The sequence below is a fragment of the Armigeres subalbatus genome, chromosome 2 (genome assembly GCF_024139115.2).
Source record: "Armigeres subalbatus isolate Guangzhou_Male chromosome 2, GZ_Asu_2, whole genome shotgun sequence".
In the NCBI taxonomy this organism is placed as follows: domain Eukaryota; kingdom Metazoa; phylum Arthropoda; class Insecta; order Diptera; family Culicidae; genus Armigeres; species Armigeres subalbatus.
The window spans coordinates 20,156,634-20,171,379 of NC_085140.1; the positions used below are offsets into that span (position 1 = coordinate 20,156,634).

Here is a 14,746-nt window from a genome sequence, read left to right on the forward strand (position 1 = left end):
ACTCTAAAACCAAACTTTTGATAGAAGGCTCGGAGACCCATAGTGTTATATACCAATCGATTCAGCTCGACGAATTGAGATGATGTCTGTTTGTGTGTATGTATACACAATTTTGTAGACACACTTTTTGGAACTTAGCATTGACCGAATTACTTGCAACAAGTTCCATGCGACTGAGAATCCTCCTATTGTTTGCTATTGAAAATTGGCCAGATTGAACTATGGGATCAGAAGTTATGGCCAAAATACTATTTTCTATGCGCAGAACACGCTAAAAAGCACTCACTCATATTTTTGCCTTTCTCGTATACAAAGTATATTGCCTGATTTTCTCAAAATTGCACGCGGCGAACCCTTCATGAAAGGAATCGCCGCGCTTTCTTCACCCCTTTTACTTGATTCTTATGGGTGAATAGCATTGCGGGGTATCGTTTGGCGCGACCGTACCTTTCGACAGTCATTCCCCGCGTGAAGTTTTGTGCAAGTACCCATTTGGGAATATTACAAACGCCGCGCAGTGTATCATATCCAGAAAATCTGATAATACGTAAAAGCTATATCGGCACCAACATTTCCAAAGGGCGCAACTGCTTTTGTAAACAAGAGCTTCTCACGTCGCTGGTGGGCTAATTTGAGGCCACCCACGCAATCCATCGCCATGTACCCAGTTAACACAAGATAGTATATGATGTCACATAAGATGCTAAAGTGGTGGCCATATAGGTACTCCCGTATACAATATGAACGTACATTGCCTTCACTTGAGGATCATATATTGCATCATATACGATTTTGTGTTGACTGGGTAACGAAAGAAGAGGATTCGCTGCTTCCATCAGTGGTGTTGGATCGCGTGGGTGGGCTCAGATTAACCCACCAGCGACGTGAGAAGCTCTTGTTTACAAAAGCAGTTTCGCCCTTTTGAAATGTTGATGCCGATATGTTCCATCCAAAAACGAACTTTTTATAGGAGCCTCGGAGACCCATAGTGTTATATACCGATCAATTCAGCTCGACGAATTGAGATGATGTCTGTGTGTGCGTGTGTGTGTATCTGTGTGCGCAATATAATCTCACTCATTTTTCAGGCACTTGTCCTTAACCGATTTGCTCGCAACAAGCATTCGACGCGGAAGCTTGTCCCATTGTTTCGTATTGAAAATTGGCCCAATCAGACTATTGGCTTCGGTGTTATGGCCAAAATATATTTTTTGGAATTCCTGATCATAATATCTGGTTTACAGTTCGTCTTTGAGTGATACCAACGAAATGGGTGCTTTAATGAACATCATGAAACTCAAATGGGTTGCATAATATTCATTATAGCACTCATTTGGGTGCTATAATGAAAAACCAACGTCGGAACATGACTATATTTTGCGAAATAAGCTGGTAAGTGTTCAAATAGCGTATTCTCTGCGTCGCGTAATAATTTAAATAGTTTGATGGACATGACGTCAAAAATTTTCAAAGGCAAGTACATCTATCGTTTCACGGTCTATCGAACTATACAATGTGGCGCGGTAACATGGAATCTGATTGTTCTCAGCAGCAACATAATTTATTACCAAAAATGATCATGTGGATTAAATTAGACTGTACAATTTTGGTACAGATTTATCAAATTAAAGTCCATTTTTCGACATTGCAAAAAATAGCGTGTGCAACTCGTTGCAAAACTCGATTTTTTCAGTACTCGATCGGACCTTGGGCTCAGAAGTTATGGCCAAAATACTTTTTTTCAATACCAAAAGTGCGTAGAAATTACTCACTGAAAAAACGAGAAAGGCATCATCACCGCTAGGTGGATTAATCTGGGTTTTTTTAAATAAATGCCATCGCCGGATATTTTGTTCGTATTTTTGCTAAAATCAACTCACATAGAATTGTGCGTGGTATCTCCTTAGCGTGTGTTTGATATGCTCACAAACACATTCTCTCGCTCTATTCCGAAGTGTGCTGCTGTCAAAGAAAACGAACAGTCCCAATTTTATTTAGTGAAATATAGAGCAAATATTGCTTAAATTTGCTCTTTGTGGTGATAATCAAGTGGTGATAAAGTGTAAAAAGTAGTTTACGTACTTAATTTGTCGTGTCATACGCAATTAAGAGGAGAAACAGGCGATCCAAAAAAGTAAGTAACAGTTTGCTTTTCGTGCGCTGCTTTCATTGGCAATGCAATAATGGCAAGGATTTCGTAGGTGCAAATTTGTTTCGGTGATTAACACATCAAATCTTGCTACTTTTACACAAACAACTTATTCAAATGAAAGCTTAGACTTGAAATTGTGTGATTGAATCAAAATTATGTTCATAAATAGTGTATGTTTGCTGGAAAACGCAAATATTTTTGAGGGTGCCAACAACTGTCGCACCCTGCCAATGCCGTATTCTACCCTAAATGAGTATACGCGTATTTCTCGGCACAGTAGAACTTTGATTGATCATGTTTACTCTAACTTTGATTCTGTCACTAGTGTTACGAATTGTGATTTAAAAGTAACCGATCATGAAACACTAGTCATTAGCATTACAGATGACAGTAGTAATAATAACGATTTGGTAAAACTTAAGTGCTGGAGAAAATATTCAAAACAAGCAATTACGAGCCTTATCGAAACAAACGTGGATTTTCAAGAAAATACTGGTAATTTAGATCAAAGAGCAGCTGTTATCACGAGCGTCTTAAAATCCTGTACCAATCAATTAGTTGAACAGAAATTAGTAACTTTGAATAATTCAAACAGCTGGTACAATCTAGATCTTTTACGTCTTAAACGTAAAAGAGATAAGTTGTACAAAAAATGTCGTAAAAGTAATAATGAAAATCATTGGAATAGGTACCAGGTTGCGCGGAATAAATATTCGCAATGTTAAAGCATACTCGATGCGAATATATTCAGAGGAAAATTTATCAGCATCAAAACAACAGCAAAGAGTTATGGAAAATATTAAAATCATTGTTAAAACCTAGTTCTTGTAAACCGCGATCCATAACTTTTAATGGCACATTAGAAGAGTCGGAAGAAGTAATCGCGTCTAAATTTAATGATTATTTTGTCGACAGTGTTTCAACCATTAACCGATCTATAGAGTTAGTGGATGAACCTGACGAAATAAAACAGCCAGTTAACAGTAACTTGAGATTCGAATGTTTTCACCCCATAACATTTCAAGAACTTGAAACGATTTGTTTTAATCTAGGAAAAACGGCTGGTATTGATAATGTTAATGCTAAAATTATACAAGATTGCTTTCATGTCATCGGACACAACCTGCTGGACCTGATAAATGAATCATTGCAAACTGGGCACGTGCCGCAAGTTTGGAAGGAATCCTTAGTTATTCCAATTCAAAAAGTTGCTGGAACGATTAAAGCCGAAGAGTTTCGTCCCATCAACATGTTGCACACAGTAGAGAAAATTTTAGAACTTGTTGTTAAAGGCCAGCTACTTATGTATTTAAATAGTAATAACTTGTTAATACCGGAACCCTCGGGATACCGGGAGGGTCACTCCTGCGAAACCGCTTTGAACTTGGTATTAGCTAAATGGAAAGAAAGCATAGAGCATAAAGATACGATTGTTGCTGTGTTCTTGGATCTTAAACGCGCTTTTGAGACAATTTCTAGGCCCTTATTGTTGAAAACTTTGGAGCGCTTTGGAATTTCAGGTTCTGCATACAATTGGTTTAAAAGCTATTTGTCTGACAGAACTCAACGGACTGCTTTTAATGATTCTGTATCTCGTCCCATGGAGAACACCCTAGGAGTGCCACAGGGAAGTGTATTGGGGCCCCTTTTGTTTATTATGTATATAAATGACATGCGACGGGTTTTACGTTTTTGTGATATAAACTTATTTGCAGACGATACTGTGTTATTCATTGCAGCTAGAGACTTAGAAGATGCGATTGAACGCTTGAACGACGATTTGCATTCTTTAAGTAGATGGTTGAAGTACAAACAGTTGAAATTGAATATTAGTAAAACAAAGTACATGATTATTTCGCGAAATCGTTCAATTGATAATGTCGCGGTGAAAATTGATGAAGAGACACTTGATCGCGTACGGGAAATTAAATATCTTGGCGTGATTATTGATGATAAATTGAAATTTGACCAACATATTGACAATGTCATCAAGAAAATAGCCAAGAAGTATGGAATCCTCTGTCGACTGAAAAACGAATTAAATATTGCTAGCAAAATACAGTTGTACAAATCAATCATCTCTCCTCACTTGGACTTTTGTCCTTCCATTTTGTTTTTAGCAAATCCGACACAAATATCGAGATTGCAGCGTTTGCAGAATAAGATTATGCGTTTGATTTTGAGATGTAGCAGATTCACTTCCACAACTTTTTTGTTGGATGCTTTGCAGTGGCTCTCGGTGAAGCAAAGAATTGTGTATTTGACAATGGTGTTCATTTTTAAAGTAATTAACGGATTGCTGCCTCGATATTTGTGTGATCGAAGTGAAAGAGGAAGTGACATTCATAGATATAACACTAGAAACGCGGAAGATATAAGAACACCATACTTTTTGCATGGAGCTTCACAAAATTCTTTGTTTTTTAAAGGTATCAATTATTTCAATTCGATGCCTACACATATCAAACGTGCAACGACATTATCACAGTTTAAGAGACTTTGTGTTTCACACGTAAAAGCTGCCTTTTAAGCAGCTACTTAGTTGACTTTTTATAATTCAATAAATTTTGTATCTTGACGAAGTTTGACCTACGGATTGTTTGTTTGGACAATTGTATTTTTTATTTATTGAGGCACTGATAAACTGTTTTGTTCGCCTCGATGATGATGATGGATTTTATATATATTGACGTAATTGTAATCTGACCTTTTTTTGTGTAGTCTACAAAAGTTTGAGTCTCGCGCGCGCAAAGCAGATATGGATGATTTTTAAAATTTATGTACAGACTTGCGCATTTTCAACTGTTTGAATAACTCTTCGGATTAGTAATTGGCTATCTGGTAGAGTTTTGTTCCCGTGGTTGATACCGAAACTTTTGATATCGACGGAGCGGTAACACAAGTTTTAGTTTTGTTGACGACTTAGATTATTAATTTTATTGATGCTTACGAGTGATAAACGTGGTCTTGTATAAACATGAAACGCGATTCTTGGTGGAACTTTTGAAATCTGTGCGAGAGGTATCACAAGTTTTGCATTTTAGTATAAACTCGAAGTATCACTACCGACGCTTATGAGAATCTGTAGATGAAAACAACAGTTTTTTTCTTAATTTACCTTTTTGCTGGATAGTAATGAAAAGTTATGTAATTCATATCTGTGATGGTAATCAGATCGTTTTTGTTTTTTGCAAATCTGATTAAATTGTTATTATATCATTCAATTAATTATCTTAAAGATAAATCGTCTAGCTCAAACCTTTGTAGGGGTATGTGGCGGGACCATCATCATCATCATCATCATCATCATCAACTTCAGGTATGTAGAAGATAAAAGATATAGGATAAAAAAATAATCCATTTTGGAGAGTTACCCTAAAGTAACACTAATTTGAGAAATAAAAATTAGAGTGTAAGCGAGAGTGCTATCAGTAAAAAAATCAGTTTTGAAACGGATTTAGCTGTGAACGGATGTAAGTGCGTTTCGTGGGTTCACGACAATGGCAGCAGTCGGTGGGATTTCCCCTGTTGTTTTTGTTTTGTTTTGACGGAAATTCGGTCACGATGTGCTTGCCTCATAGGAAGATGAGGCAATTGAGAAAAGTTTGTGATATACGTGTGTTTTGTGTATAGATCGGATAACTGATGTAGTTTGGTATAAATAATAAATATTGTGCACTTCCCACCTTGATCGGCTCCGCACTTCAGAAAAGAGCGAGGTCGTAAGATGCGTAAGTAGTTAGATTCCTTTGTTCTTCCGGCAAACTGATGAATCAGTGAAACGGTTTTGCGCCATCGAAAATGGTTGACGTTTTCAAATACACTGAAACCCAAAACTACCCAAAAGTGGGTTGTTTTCACTCAAAACCGCACTTTGGGCTAATAATTCAATTTTAAAGGCCAGTATAGACTTAAAAAGTAGAGGGGTTACGGAATTTTGTTCAATATTACCAAGAGGAATTTTTACTTACGGAATAATCGAGCAGAATATTTTTCCGAATGTAATGTGACAGCTCCCATTACTTTGCGTGGGAACCTTACAAATGCCAATTTTGTTTTTTGTTCTGTTCATGTGGATACTGTTGTAAGAATTTTGTTTCGATTCTTTACTTTTCCGATTCAGTGAACGGAATTCATCATGTGCTTGAGATAGAAAAAGAAATTTCTTGAATACGATACCAACCTTAAGTAAAAAGTCTTCTAGCACTGGCAGTTTATCTTATCACATACAAAAATTTGCTCAAAGCTGAGTTTAGTTTACGCAAAGTGGTTCAACTCAAAGTTGAGAATATTGAATATACTCAAATGTGGGCTGAGCGGGTCTGGTGAAGTGCGTTGCCAGTTTATTTGTTTCAACAAGGCATAGAAAAATATTTAATGATTTATACTTTAATTCCATTTTTATCGGCTTTTATATAAAAAAGTTATACAATAGAGCAAACTGAAATTTATTACTAATGATTTGAGCAGTGATTTAATTGACAAATTGGCAGAGATAAACTTGAAATAATATTAAATTAAGTAAAACATTGACATAACTGCTCGAATTACGATTTATAAAATCCGATACGATAGAAAGCTGGAATCGGCAAAACCTGAGAGTACAAATAACGGCAGCCCTGTATATGTAATATTATGCAACTCGCATCACAAGTTTCCACTATCGGAGTTCGGTTTGGTAGCGGCCTGATGACATTACTATGTGAGAAGTGGTGATACGATTGATCTTAGAGTATTTCATAGCAGCAGTCGATGCTCTTAATTGACCTTAAATAAAATAGAGAATCGACTGAGCGAATAAAAAAAAATGACGGAAAAGATCAATTGTTCCATTAATTTATTGATGTTATGAAACTCAAACGCAAAATATCAGAGAGATGATAGTGTAAATTTGTTACACAAGTTCTATAATCTACATAACGATCCAGTATCTTATTCATGAATTGAATCATTGTGATATGTTTGACTTAATAGTTTGAGCCTATGAATGAATTGGCAGTTGGTTAGCTAAAATTATACTTTTGATTTATTGCGTATAAGCCCCTTTGGGTTTCCGCGCCGGGCACTCAGCGCCAGACTCGGCGACAAGGAGATAGTGGTCAAGTTGGTACTCCTGATTTTTTGACAACTGATGTCGATTGGTTGTGTGAGTGCACCGGTGTCAAAAAATAGAGCTTTTAGCTAAGAATTTAGTTGTCAAATGCACATTTTGACAGCAATATAGATGTATGAGTGAATGAAATGTGCAAATGCTCTATCGCGGAAGCAGTCGCTGAAGACAAGTGTCAATGGTTTCAGTGACGAAAAGAAAACTTTCAATGCAAAAAGCAATATTAGAAGTGGATGCATTCGGCACAAATTCAATTCTATTGGACTTTGCTGTAGTGTCTTTAGTTTTATAATATTGTAATGATTTGATTTGATATTATGTAAAGTGTTAATGTTAGAAGAAAGGCTCAAAGCTTCAACAATTAACGAGATATGCTCTCGGACCTAGTTGGATCAAGAAAATCCAACTCTGGAGTGGGTTGGTCGGTGGCTGGATATGCCATCGGACCTAGTGGGGTCAAGAAAATCCAACTCTGGAGTGGGTTGATCAGTGGCTGGATATGCCATCGAACCTTGTTGGGTCAAGAAAATCCAACTCTGGAGTGGGTTGATCAGTGGCTGGATATGCCATCGAACCTTGTTGGGTCAAGAAAATCCAACTATGGAGTGGGTTGGTCGGTGGCTGGATATGCTATCGGACCTGGTTGCGTCAAGAAAATCCAACTCTGGAGTGGGTTGGTCGGTGACTGCCCAAGTAACCAGAAGTTCAGATTTTACTTAAATTTACTCTTAACCGAACTAATTGGTTCACTATGGTTCACATCAAGTTCCAAACATCCTTAACGGAACTTCAAAGTTCACTTTTACGCTCCCACCATACAAGAAATTACTTAAAATGAGAGCTGATTAAGCCAAAATAGCCCTTCTTATCCGAACTTCTTGTTGCTTGGGTGGATATGCCATCGAACCTGGTTGACACTAACGAAGTTAGATTAATAACAAAGAGATTCAGTGTCAAAATTAGATCAACGCGTTTGATGCCATATCGGTTGTTTCAATCGAACACAAAGTGCTTAAAACTAGGGATATTTCGTTACTTGTATGATACAGGCACTTAATTTGTCACGATTGCAAAACCAAGATCAGTACTTGAAGGTTAGAACATGTAACATCGTAGTGCAGAAAAGTAATTTGTATGTTTTCTGATTTTGATGCTTGACTGATTTTAGAGCCTAGAAAACTCTACCCACGATTGCAAAACCAAGAACAGTTCCTGAGGTTTAGAACATGTAACAACGTTGTGTAGAAAAGTTATTTGTATGTTTTCTGATTTTGATGCTTTAGTTTAGATTCTCGAAAACTCTACCCATGATTGCATAAGACGAGAGGAACATAACTATTCATCCAAAAAATTTAAAATATATATTTTTAGAGTAAAGGAGAAGGTGAATGTAGAAGATAAAAGATATAGGATAAAAAAATAATCCATTTTGGAGAGTTTCACTAAAGTAACACTAATTTGAGAAATAAAAATTAGAGTGTAAGCGAGAGTGCTGTCAGTAAAAAAATCAGTTTTGAAACGGATTTAGCTGTGAACGGATGTAAGTGCGTTTCGTGGGTTCACGACAAGGTATAACCACGACATTTCTTCACAAATCCATCAACGTCCATATCCAATTTTGGCCACCATACTGATACGTGTAAATGACTTTTCATCATTCGTGTTCCGGGGTGACCTTCATGAGCTGAAGATAGCACTTTTTCGCGCAATGAATGGTGGACAACGATACGCAGCTTCATTTATGAATAGTTCTTCTGATACATCGAAAGGGATAGGTTTCAAAGTAGATATCCTGGAAAATACATCGGCAACATTCTTTTCTCGAACATGTTTTACTGTAAACATTGAAAGCCTGCATGCGGAGGACCCACCTTTCGATTCTGGCACATGGTTTGGAACGAGATGTGAAAAGAAATTGCAAAGCTCTGCAATCCGTAATTAGATTGAAATGTTTGCCAAGGTGTCAGGCCATTAGGCCGAAAACCATTTAGCCGAAGGTCATTAGGCCAAACGATAATTAGGCCGAATTAGCAAAAATAAGCAAAAAGTGAAAAATTTCAAGTTCTTTCTCCACCATACCCCTTCTTCCCTCTTTTTTCTTGCATCTTCCTTTTTCTATCTGTCTTCTTCCTTCTTCTTTATTCCATTTCTTTCATCTTTTTTTCTTCTTCCTTCTTCCTTCTTCCTTCTTTCTTCTTCATTCTTCCTCCTTCCTTCTTTCTTCTTCCTTCTTCCTTCTTCTTCGGAGGGCCGTCGTGTCAGGGCTGTTTAACGTCCCACCTATAGATAGTGGAATGGGCTAGGAGAACCGGATGAATGCTGTCATCAGAGAAAAAGTAGAATCACTAAAATTTACCACGGCAAAGTATAGCCAACGGAATTCAAAATAATTTTAAAAATTACAAATTGATTTTTTTTTTGGAAATGGAGATTAGAAATTCAATAAACATCAAAAATAGTACCTTTTCCGGGATCAATTCGAGGAAAAAAAAAATTATCATGAACAATCAAATAAATATATGTACAATGTAGATAATAAAAAGTCTAACCCGGTGCTCAAAATTAATTTAAAATACATATGGGTCATTCCATATGAAGTGACCGAGAAAAAATGCAAACGTGCAATCGACTTTCTTAGAATTGAATGAAATTTTGACCAATTGTTTATGTATGGGTTATACCCCAAAAACCAAATTTTTTCAAGTAAAAATATACTCATTGCCAGAAAAATACGATTTTATACTTAAAACGCAAAAACAATAGAGTTGGCAACACTTCTACTCAAAACCGATATTTTTCTCAAAAAGTTTGAAGAATTCTCTTCAAAATGCATAAAAAGAAGTTATTTGTAGCTTAAAAACTGTCCAAGATATGAGTTGTTCAAAAATATGGTTTTTACAAATCGTCAAAAACGGGGGGTGCTCCCATTTGCCGAGGGGTTGTCCAATCATCAAATAAATTTGGATTTTTACATATAATCGATAGATAAACAAATCCACGAAATTTGATTAAAATCTGTGAAAGTCGATTACAAGTGGTTCGGTCACTTGGTATGGAATGACCCATATTATTTTGAAATTTTAAAATTATTTAAAGAATTGCATCCCATATCTCGCTGTGGAATTTTTGTCGTGATTCAATTTTTCCTTTTTGACATTTCTCCTAGCGTATATATAGATGAGCGAAGATAAATCCTCTGTCTCCAAACAAACTGTCAAACGTGTCTCCAAACGAGCATGACGCCAAGATTTCAATGGAAATGTTATTAATAAAGGCTGTGTCGTCATATGCGCATGTGCACGGTCAAAAAAAGCGACTCAGCCATGCTTTCGCTCATCTATAGATTCTACTATCTATAGTCCCACCTAACACCAGTACTTGGGCTTGAGCGCTTTGGGCGGCACACGGTCGCTTTGGCGGGGCCTACTTGCGGATACATGCAGCTTTTAATAGGGGTTGAACAGGGCCCACTGTCAAACCCCACCACATCCTAGGCAGGCAACACAACTCGCAGATGGCCTGGGAAGGGATCGTCAAACTCTTGTACATAGTCCCTGCTGCCCACAATACGTATTTAAGGTAAACCAAATGAAGTATAGACGTGGTGTTAGCAAACAAATAATGGTTGAACGAGCTTAGTTCCTCCACTATTGCTTCTTCTACCCTAACACATTAAAACTTTAAATTGAAACATTAAATCATTGTCCGTGCAGTATAGACGCCTGGTTATAGTGCATTGGTCACGTGCTCGGATCGTCCAGAGCGATGCGATGTATTACGTTGACTGAGCTTGAGAGTAATTCTCTCCGCTCTAATCGGTGTTGAACGGTTCTCCTCATCACTCCAGAAGGCGGTTATGACGATGATGATCGTTCGTTGAGCGTAGTTATGGTGGAGATGAGCGGTCAGTTCGTAAATACTCCCCGCATTCGGAAAACTGCGATGTCTGGTTACACGAGCTGGATCATCCTGCTGATAATCCGCCTGGAGATCGTTACCTATGGTGCAGCGATGAATGACGGAGACGGTCTTTGTATTAGATTGTAGCTTGTATTAGAGTTGCAGTTAGATTTTGCTTAGTCCTCAACAGTCATCTGTAAACAACAGGACCAGTACCTGTCAAAAGTCATAGAGACGTCACTGCGCAATGGAGTACGGTAGTAGGGATCCTATATGTATCAAGAGATTTGCGAATACTTTTCCAGACGATTTGGCAGCGCTGCTACTTTCGTAAACAAACGTTGCCAGCACTTGCCGCGGCACCAAATATTGGAGCTCGAACATCACTTTGCGTATGATATCACTGTAGTATATAAGATCAGGTTTATGAAATATTGGAAATAAAATAACCACCTGTGTTATGTTGAAATCAAACAAAGCTGCCACTTGATTAAAAATCCTTTGCAATCCTGTTATAGCACCATGCATACTATAATTCTTACTCCGGAACGGTAAACGCAGCAGAAGATTGCTGCGCAACGCTCATGGAACCGCATTTTTTTTTTTTTTAGCTAATTTTATTTGGTAATTATCTAATACATGCATTCATCTCTTAGACTAGGTGTTCCGTGTTTTAACACTATCATCCTTATTTGCTATGTTATATTTTTACTTATTATTAATACATTTCAATTGCCTCTGGCAGTTAGAATTTTTCCTCTGGTTGAATTGAACCATTTAGGAATTATGTACAATGTTTTCAACTTAAACTAATCTTAACCTATTTTATACTAAGGGTACAAGGAGTTAATCGTTGCAATAGATTGCAACGATTTTTGTCTAAAATTGGAAATTATTTTGTTGGACATTTGTTGCAATGTCTCAATATTAGAAATTCTATGAAGTTCATTGGTACTATACCACGGAGGCAACTTCAGAATCATTTTCAGAATTTTATTTTGAATCCTCTGAAGTGCCTTCTTTCTGGTATTGCAGCAACTAGTCCATATTGGCACAGCATACAACATGGCAGGTCTAAAATTTGTTTGTAAATCAAAAGTTTGTTCTTAAGACAAAGTTTTGATTTTCTGTTTATAAGTGGATATAGACACTTAATATATTTGTTACATTTGGCTTGAAGGCCTTCAATGTGATTTTTAAAAGTTAATTTTTGATCTAGCAGAAGTCCTAAATATTTAGCTTCGCTAGACCAATTAATTGGAACCCCATTCATAGTGACAATATGTCTGCTAGAAGGTTTCAAATAAGAAGCTCTCGGCTTATGTGGGAAAAATATAAGCTGAGTTTTGGAAGCATTCGGGGAAATTTTCCATTTTTGCAAGTAAGTGGAGAAAATATCCAAACTTTTTTGCAATCTACTACAAATGACACGTAGGCTTCGCCCTTTGGCTGAGAGACCTGTGTCATCTGCAAACAAAGATTTTTGACACCCTGGTGGTAAATCAGGTAAGTCAGAAGTAAAAATTTGAAAGGATGCTTTCGACTGTTGTGCTCAATTTTGTTTGACTATTATCGGCTCTTTCAGTCTTATAAAGCAGCTAAAACGTTATTGCATCTATTTTCCGACGTTTCGGTGTATATTTCACCTTCTTCAGGGATTTCTATGATTTTGATGAAAATTGAAATTAGTTGTTAACAAATATTCTTAATAATTTTAGGCTTATTGTTGTGTTTAACTTACAGAGGCTACGTTTTGTTGTGTATGTGTGTGTCCTGTCTGACATAACGTTGTCAAATAACAATGGCGTCTCACTACGGCTAATTATGAATTTGAAAATACATTAATTACAACATTATTAATTTTCAAACTACACTCACTTCATACGTCTCATTATTTTTGCACTGCACTGTGGTTTTTGAAATATTTCTTGTGGTATTTGAGCTTTATCTCATTTATCACTGTGATAAAGCTTCTTCTGATTTGATGCTCCGCGCATTCAGTGATGGCGTATCTGCTTTACAGTATTTGTGAAGTTGTTCCTCCATTGCAGGCCTTGGGAACAGCGTCCGCTCAGTTTCGTTTGTAGCCAGGTCTCAGCTTAATCGCCGCAGATACATCTGTTTCTGTTCCTTCAACGAGATCACCTTCGTCCTGTTCTCATCACAAATGACGTTCGCCTGCGATACTCAGTCTCTTGTCTGTTGAAATCCAACGATTTGAACCTGTCAACGTTCAGCCTCACAGCTGCTATGTCGGATCTGCCCGAAACGGCAGTTATCAATCCTGTCCCGCAAATTCCGCATTTGGAACAACTGCTGTTCAGTACTGTTCGATTCGATGGTTTTGTCGGCGCCGGAGTAGCATTGCTTCAAGTAGTAGTCTTTGTTATTCATTTTAAAGCTTTCATGTGAATCCGACATGATGGCGAAATGTCATAGCTGTGCTGCAATGCGTCGAGTAATTGTTTTAGTTTTTCTAGAATTCTGGAATGCGTTTTACAGACGAGATCATCTACGTATTTACGGATGAACGGTAAACGTATGGGTTTATGGGGAAAATATGGGTTTCCGTTTACCGTTCATTCGTAAATACGTAGATGATCTCGTCACAGCAATTCCCCTAGAAAAACTAAAACAATTACTCGACGCATTCAACAGCTATGACATTCATATCCAGTTCACGCATGAGCTGGAAATGAATAACAGACTACCCTACTTGGACATGCTACTCATCAGACAACAAAACCAAAGGGTAACAACTGAATGGTATTCAAAACCAATTGCGAGCGGCAGATTCCTTTGATTTCTACTCATTCCACCCTATGAGTATGAAGCTAAATGTTGCCAAAATTTCATCTGTCGAGTAAACAATCTTTCAACAAGCTTATCAGATACGGAGAAACACAAAATAATCGACGATCATCTGAAGCTGAATCACTATCCGTCAAACCTCCGGCGCCGACTGGAAAACCGCATGAATGAACGACGTCATCAAACACAGTCTAATGTCACAGAAGAGGAACGGTTGAAATATACCTACCGATCGCTGGCATACATACCGGGCCTATCGAGCAGAATCGACAAGCTGCTGAAAAAGGACTACACGAATATCAAACTCGCAAACTACAACATAAAAACAGTAAGACAAATATTCAGCAACATCAAAGATCCGACACCTCCCGGTCAACAAACAAACGTCATTTACAACATTCCATGCAAAAACTGCCCAGCCTGCTACATAGGTATGACGACAAATAAGTTAAGCACAAGGATAAGTGGACACAAAACACACTACAATACACTAGATCGTCTCACTGCAACAAACATAAACATTACAGATCCACAAATAACACTTCTGAGCCAAAAAACAGCACTACTTGAACATAGTATAGTAAACAACCACCGTTTTGACCTAACAAACGTAAAAATCATAGACCAGCACAACAAGCAATACAAACTACCGCTATTAGAGATGTGTCACATTGTAAACAACGACCACAGCATAAACAGAAGAACAGATACAGAAGGATTGAGTGCTATCTATGCAGGCATTCTCCATGCAATTAAAAACAGAACGAATAAAG

General features: G+C 37.4%; 1 protein-coding gene across 3 annotated transcripts in view; it reads left to right on the forward strand.

Moving 5' to 3' along the window:
- LOC134218120 (uncharacterized) overlaps window positions 1-14,746 on the forward strand; it is a 70,302-nt gene that overhangs the window by 25,561 nt on the left and 29,995 nt on the right. Inside the window, exon 1 of one of the 3 annotated variants that reach the window (XM_062696989.1) lies at window positions 1,955-2,134. The exons of the other annotated variants lie outside the window; for them this stretch is intronic. The gene's annotated coding sequence lies outside the window, so the exon portion shown is untranslated. Of the gene's footprint in view, window positions 1-1,954; window positions 2,135-14,746 lie in introns of those variants that run through there. 3 annotated transcript variants of the gene reach the window in all.